The sequence below is a fragment of the Hevea brasiliensis genome, chromosome 11 (genome assembly GCF_030052815.1).
Source record: "Hevea brasiliensis isolate MT/VB/25A 57/8 chromosome 11, ASM3005281v1, whole genome shotgun sequence".
NCBI classification, from domain to species: domain Eukaryota; kingdom Viridiplantae; phylum Streptophyta; class Magnoliopsida; order Malpighiales; family Euphorbiaceae; genus Hevea; species Hevea brasiliensis.
The window spans coordinates 91357373-91365821 of record NC_079503.1 but is presented as its reverse complement, the minus strand read 5'-3'; the positions used below and the strand labels follow the sequence as shown (position 1 = coordinate 91365821).

General features: G+C 29.8%; 1 pseudogene; it reads left to right on the top strand.

Moving 5' to 3' along the window:
• The first annotated feature begins 762 nt into the window (after positions 1 to 762).
• Positions 763 to 4932, top strand: LOC131170464 (linoleate 13S-lipoxygenase 3-1, chloroplastic-like; annotated as a pseudogene).
• The last annotated feature ends 3517 nt before the right edge of the window (positions 4933 to 8449 follow it).

Genomic DNA, 8449 nt, shown 5'->3' with positions numbered 1-8449 from the left:
TAAATTAGATTAAAAGTTAAAAATAGATTAAATTAGACCTCTTCAATAAATGCAGAAATTAAATTGAACGTTATTCCAATTAACTACAGATCTGTCACTAACTTACATTGTTAATGACAAATTTGTGAATCATCTCTAAAAGATTTTTTAGTGAGGGTGGTAATTAACATAAATGAAAAAAAAAATTTAATAAGTTTTATTTTAAAAAATAAATTATGAGATAATAATAATAATAATAATAATAATAATAATAATAATAATATAAACAAAACTATATATATATATATATTTTAAATAAAGACCAGAATAGATGCCATATACAAATGTTAAGAGATAAATTAAAATTTTTTGCTAACTTTTATAAATAAAAAATTAATAAATATATCGATTAGGGAATAACACATTTTTCATATTGTTAAATGTTCAGTCGCAAAGTTTATCAAGGACACTGTCGCCTGAGTTTTTAGTCTTCGTCGTATTGTGCAGAGGGAAGCATGAATTATATTATATGAGACACGATGAACATAATTGTAAATTTGTGATGAATAATGAATGTCACGTGCAAGAAAAAATAATGAAAAGAAAAATCCTTTTAAATAAAACAAGAAATTCATAATCTTTTGATATATACACTGATATTTATCAGCAGCTGAAATATTATCTTCCCTATAAATAAACCATCAGCAACCTTCAATCCTCCAAACTCCATTACTGCATATTGCTTTTATATATGAAAGCTGAGGGCATATATATAAACTTTGTAGCATTATTGTGTTTGTAAATATGGCAATAACTATGGAAGGTGTGGGTTCATTCATGGTGATGGACAAACATCGTTCTTTCCCCTCTTTTATTCAACAAAACAAAGTTTCTGCTTTCACCGCCTTTTTATTTCCGTCCTTGGTTAATAATAAGAGAAATCATCAGAAAATGATGAAAAAGCCGAGAACTACTACTGTGGCTGCTCTTATTTTTTATAATCCCATTGTGGAAGCAGTAGCAGAAAAGCCTGTGAAGCTCAAGATCACAGCAGAGGTGACTCTGAGGAATTGCGAGACGGAATATTGGGAGAAAATGCTTCATTTCTTAGATAACACTTACCCTAGCCAGGGAGGTGTTGTCTTCCAGCTCGTTAGCACCCACATTGATCCAAGTATTAAACGTTTATTTTCATCTTGCTTCAAAGAACTCTTCTTCTTCTTCTTCTTTTTTTTTTTTTGGCTAGTTACATTTGCCCATTCATTTCCATTCATTTGATGATTTTGTTTGTCTTATGAAGGGATAATGCAGGCACACCTAAGCAGCGAAGCTACATTAAAATGGTCCAAAAGCAATAAAACTGAGGCCAAACAAGTCACTTACAAAGTAGAATTTCAGGTAGATTCAAACTTTGGGATTCCAGGAGCTATCACAGTGATTAATAAATATCACAAGGAGTTCTATCTTGAAAACGTCAACATTGAAGGAGTTATCCCCTTTGCTTGCAATTCTTGGGTTCAACCAGACAAGATTCATCCTGAGAAAAGGATCTTTTTCTTTAACAAGGTAAAATTTTTAATTAATTCTTTCCCTCAAACTAGGCTAAATTAATTAATCATGCAAAGTTCTTCAAAAATTTACTTACACTTTTCTTTTAAATTCTTCGATTTGGCAGGCATATTTACCCTGTCAAACACCATTAGGGCTAAAAGAGTTTAGAGAAAGTGAACTTGAGCAGTTAAGAGGTGATGGAAAGGGAGTCAGAAAATTATCAGATAGAATATATGATTATGATGTATACAATGATTTAGGAAATCCTGACAGAGGAATGGAATATTCAAGACCAACTTTAGGAGGTGAGAATTGCCCATATCCAAGACGGTGTCGTACTGGACGTCACCCAAGCAACACAGGCTAGTCTTGATAGATAATTTTATTATCATTTGAGTAGTGAATAAAGGTTGAGTTAATTAATAATAAACTGATAAAAAATTGCATTAACGAATGTTGCAGATGTGAGCACAGAATCCCCAGTGAATGAACAAACGCCAATGTATGTGCCACGAGACGAAGCGCTTGACGATTCTAAAACTAAAGCTGTGGCTGCAGGAAAGTTGAAATGATTGCTCAAAAATTTAATTCCTACACTAAGAAATGCCTCCATGAACAGTTATTCTATCAAGGATTTTTCTGAAATTAATTCTCTGTATAAAAGGAGGACTCCCTTGGGAGTACAGTTACCAATTGAGAATTGGAGCAGGCTTCCACTGCCATCTATGCTCACCAAGATCCTGCAGTCCATAAAAGAAATATACAAATTTGACCCTCCAAATGGCATATCTCGTAAGTAACTAATTAATTTAAGCTTTTTGTAAGCAGATGAACTAGGAAGATTTGATGATCGAATATGCTAATTTTTTTCTTAAATGTATTAATAAAATTCATTTGCTTTTAAAAAAAAAAAAACTAATTTAAGCTTTTCTTTTTTAATAAATGAGGCTATGTGAGCATTCAATCAGATTCCAAAATCTTCTCTTTGAAGAATTTTCTTCATAATTTGTTGGAAAAATTAATTCCACGGGACTAACTACATATGATTCTTTTATACTTGTTTTCAGTTTCAGGGGGAGCGTCTTGCTGCTTGCGAGATGATGAGTTTGGTCGTTTAACACTTAGAGGCTTAAACCCTTTAAGCATCGAAAGGCTTATGGTTAGCTCATTGAATTCTTCAAATGAAGGAAAGCTTAATAAAAAAATATATAAAAGCATAAGTTTTCATTTTTCGTCATGTTACTTCACATTTCCATACAATAGCACATAAAATGCCAGCAATAATGAGCTTTTCTGTCTAGATTTTTCCTCCTGTAAGCAAACTGAATCGCTTCATCTATGGTCCACAAGAATCTTCGCTCAAAGAAGAGCATATCTCAGGCAATCTTAATGGAATGACCGTACAGCAGGTATGATGTTGCTTGATGGACTCGTTGAGAGAGTTACCTTTTATTCACTGCTACATAATGCAACTGTAATCATAAGTTAATGGTAGTGATTTGAGAACCATTTCATTTCCCTCCGTTGTTATAACATAAAGTAGTTGTTTGATAACCGTTGCAAAATAGCCGTTGCCTTAAATCTAATATGCAATAGTGATTTTTGCTTGCTTTCAGTGCTATTCTGTGTTGTTTTGCTTAATCTCATTTTTTTCTTGTACAAGCACACCATTTTCCCAAACTTTACATTGTTAAATTCCATATTTATCAGGCATTAGAAGAGAAAAAGTTGTTCATTCTGGACTATCATGATATCTACCTTCCATTTCTGAAACGCATAAATGCTCTTGATGAAAGGAAAGCTCATGCAACCCGTACAATATTTTTCTTGACTCCATTGGGAACATTGAAACCCATAGCCATTGAACTCAGCCTTCCAACTATGGATATGAATTCACCATCTAGGCAGGTTGTTACCCCTCCTGTGGATGATACCACTTATTGGCTCTGGCAACTAGCCAAAGCCCATGTTTGCTCCAATGATGCTGGTGCCCATCAATTAATTCATCACTGGTATGCAAAACCCAATTCCTTTAAACAGAAATGTTGTAATTATCAATTAATTTATGATAATTAAAATGCAGGTTGAGAGTTCATGCATGCATGGAACCATTTATAATAGCTGCACACCGGCAATTAAGTGTAATGCACCCAGTTTGCAAGCTTCTTAAGCCTCACATGCGAGATACATTGGCTATAAATGCACAGGCTCGTGAAGTTCTGGTCAATGCAAAAGGAATCATCGAGTGCTACTTCACTGCAGAAAAATACTGCATGGAGATTACTCAATCTGCCTATAGAGATTGGTGGAGATTCGACTTGGAGGGCCTTCCTGCTGACCTTATTAGAAGGTAAATTTTTCAATATTCTATATAAGCTGGACTATAAAAGCTACAAAACTAAAGAATCTTGGACCTTTATGCCTTGCTGAAAGCTAATGCTACCTCGGTTGCATTTCCTTTTAGAGGACTGGCAGAGCCTGACCCAACCCGGAAACATGGGTTGAGATTACTTATCGAAGATTATCCATATGCCAACGATGGACTTCTTATATGGTCGGCCATTGAGACATTGGTTAGAACCTATGTGAACTATTATTATCCAGAGGCAAGTTTAGTCCAATATGATACTGAGCTTCAAGCCTGCTATAATGAGTTCATCAACGTGGGTCATGCTGATGTTTCTCATGCCGATTGGTGGTCCAAACTCTCAACTCCAGAGGACCTCACCTATTTCCTTCCTACCATTCTATGGATTGTAACAGCACAGCACGCAGCATTAAATTTTGGGCAATATCATTATGGTGGGTACATCCCAGTTAGGCCACCCTACATGCGAAGGCTGGTGCCTAATCAAGGAAATGCAAATTTTCTTGCAGACCAACAAGGTCATTTCTTATCTTCATTGCCAAGTCTTCCTGACACGACATATTTCATGTCTGTGCTTGATATACTTTCCACGCATGCAACGGATGAGCAATATATTGGTGGTAGGAAAGACCTTTCAACATGGGGAGGTGACACTGAGATCATTGAAGCATTCTACAAATTCTCAATGGAGATAAAGAAGATTGAAAAAGAGATTGAAAGGAGAAACGCTGATCCGAAACTTGGCAACCGTTGTGGGCCTGGAATTGCACCTTATGAATTGCTCCTGCCAAGCTCAGGTCCTGGCTTTACGGGCAGAGGGGTACCTAACAGTATATCAATGTGAACAATAGAACTTATCTAGAGGAGAAATTATAAGATATATCAGTGATTCCCGTAGGATATATACATATATGGTGATAAGTCAATAAAAAAAAAATAAACATATATTTGTATAAGTACAACTCAGAAATAGCTTTATTGGTTTTCTATAAAGTACTGGAGAGATCTTGAGTTCGAATACCTAATTTATTTAACACATTAATCATTCTTCAGTCTCCATTAAAAAAAAAAAATTTATATATGAAAAGAATTTATAAAATTATAACTATGAAATAATACCTTTTAAAAAATTAATAACTATAATTATTTATATATCAATTTTTTATTAGCTAGTCATTCATGTAGAATGTGTGGATAAAATAACCACTTCCTCGTATAGTTTCTCTATATAAAGTCCTAATTTGAATAACGTATGTTGAAATTTTAAAAACAAATTTTAAATCAGCTGTATATATATATATATATATATATATATATATATATATATATATATATATATACATGCACACCAAATCCCATACCGTTGTGTGAAGGGCATTGCTATAATCAGCCTTTGAGAGAACTATGGTACAATTGAGTTAACTTTTTATTTGTATTTTACACTATATATAATCAAACAATAAAAGCAAATATGTGTCACGTATCACTTTATGTTTAACATTATTATATATATATATAGATAATGGTTTAAATATATGTTGTTATAATCTAAATGAAAATTCTTAAAAAAGAAAATCATCATTTAATATTTGAACTTAATTTTTTATATAAAAAAATAACTTAATTTTTTAAAAGAAATTTAAATTATAAACAACTATATTTTATAAAATGATCATAAATAAAATTAATACATTTAGAACATTAAGAAACACTTTAATTAACATAAATGATTAATTATCAATTAGGGTTGGACTTTTCTATGGGCACTAGGGAATTATTTATTCCATATGCACCATTTCAATGTGGGGAGTGCTCTCTTAAGATGGCCCGATGAGAGTATTTAGTCTCGATGCACGAAAACTACCCTTAGTATTCCTATAAAAATTGTGATTTCAAGGCCTGGTGTTCCCAATTCATGGAGCCAAGTTGTGGAGAGACATCCCAATTCACGGAGCGCAGTTGTGAAGAGACGTAAAATGAAAGAGGGCTAGTCAATAGGAATCTAAACGGTTGAATCAATCTCATTGGTTAACTCTTTAAAAAGGTGGCCAATGATTAATTGAATACACAGCTACTTTTTTATTAGCTCCAAAAATAAAGTTATTCATAAACTGCTATATTATTTTTGGAAAATATATGGTGTAAAAAAAATGCTTATAAAAATTGTACGAATAAAATGAAATGTCAACTCTATCCTTAAGTCATTAAGACTCTAAATTAATTTAATTCTTATCAAAATTATTTTCCTCTAAAATTCAATCAATCATAATTCTCTTTTTTTTTTTTTTATCAATTTGCTCTTATCAATCTCTTAGACAATTATATCCCATTAATTTTTTAACCAATCAATAGCTTCTATTAATCTCTCAATCAATCATGACCTATCAAAAATTCAATCAATTATGTTTAACTACACTAAAAATTCAACCAATCACAATTGATTTATATAGTGTGTTAGAATTGAACCGAATCGGACTAGTTGAATTGATTTAAATGAAAATTAGGCCAATGACTGATTCAGTTCAAACTTTAATTCATTTATTTAATAAACTAGAGTTGACCCATCCAAACCAAACGAGTAACTGTTGAATCAATTAGGTCATAAATCAAATAGTTATGATCAATTAAATTAATTATTAACTATTAACAATTAGATAATAAATCAAGTAACTATGCTTAATTATAACATAATCAATTGAATAAATAAATCAAGTAACTATTAACAATTAGATCAATTAATCAATTAGATGTTAAACAAGTAACTATAATCAATTGATCATAATCAAGTATTATTGAGTATTTTTATTAATTAATCAAATATATCATAAATTAAGTATTATAATCAATTAGATCATAATCAAATACAATCAGATATTTTATCAATTAATCAATTAGATAAGTGTGAGCATTATTCGGTTCAAATCAAAATAACCAACTGAACCAAATTAATTCAGAAATTCGATTAAGTTTTTTTAGAAATTCAAGTTCGGTTAAATTTTTATTTATGAATTTTTCGATATATTTGGTTCGGTTTTGAAAATAACATAATATTTTTCTTTTTTTTTTTCCTCTTGTGAAAATCAGATCGCCTAATTAATTAGATTATAAAACAAGTAACTATTATCAATCAGATCATAATCGAGTACTATCAATATTTTATTAATTAATCAATTAGATCATAAATCAATTTATTATAATCAATTACATTATAATTAAATACTATCGAGCATTTTATTAATTAATCAAGTAGATCATAAATCAAATAATTATAATCAATTAGATTGATTAATCAAATAACTATTAACAATTCGATCATAATCAAGCATTAATGAATATTTTATCATTAATTAAATAGATCATAATTAATTAGATCATAAATTTAGTAACTATGATCAATTACATTATAAGCAATTAATACGGATGAGCATTATTTGGTTTAGATTGAAATAAATGGCTGATCGAACCGAATTAATTTGAAAATTCGATTCTATTTTTGTTGAAATTCAGTTCGGTTCAATTTTTAGTTTTGAATTTTTTGTTTTATTCTATTCGATTTTGAAGATAGCATAATATTTTTTTCTTTTTTCCTCCCTCTTGTGAAAATCGGACCGCCTAATTAATTAGATCATAAATTAAGTAACTATGCTAAATTAGATCATAATCACCTAGATCAATTAACCAAGTAACTATTAATAATTAAATCAATTAATCAAGTAACTATTAATCTATTAGTTCATAAATCAAGTTATTATGATTAATTACACCATAATCAATTAAATTTTAAATCGATTAATTATAATCAATTAGATTATAATAAAGTACTATCATGTGTTTATTAATTAATCAAGTAGATCATAATCAATTAGATCTAAATCAATTAATTATAATCAATTACATTATAATTAAGTATTATTGGATATTTTATCAATTAATCAAGTATATCACAATCAATTAAATCATAAATCAAGTAAATATGATCAACTACATCATAATCAATTAAATTGATTAATCAAATAACTATTAACAATTAGATCAAGCACTAATAAGTATTTTATAAATTAATCAAATAGATCATATCCAATTAGTGCATATATTAGCCATGATCAATTACAACATGATCAATTAGATAGTGGTGAGCATTATTTGGTTCAGACTGAAATAATTGATTGATTAGACATAATTAATTTGAAAATTCAGTTTGGTTTTGTAGAAATTTAGTTCAATTTAGTTTTTTTTTTTTTTAATTTTTTAGTTTATACAGTTCAATCTTAGAGATAACATAATATTTTTCCTTTTTTCCTTCCATCTCGTGAAAATCGAACCACCTAATTAATTAGATTATAAATCAAGTAACTATGATAAAATAGATCATAATTAATTAGATCAATTAATCAAGTAATTATTAACAATTAAATGAATTAATCAAGTAACTATTAGTGAAATAAATCATAAATCAAGTAATTATGATTAAAGATATCATAATTAATCAATTAGATAAAAGTGAGCATTATTCAGTTTAAACTGAAACAATCAGCCAGACCGATTTAATGC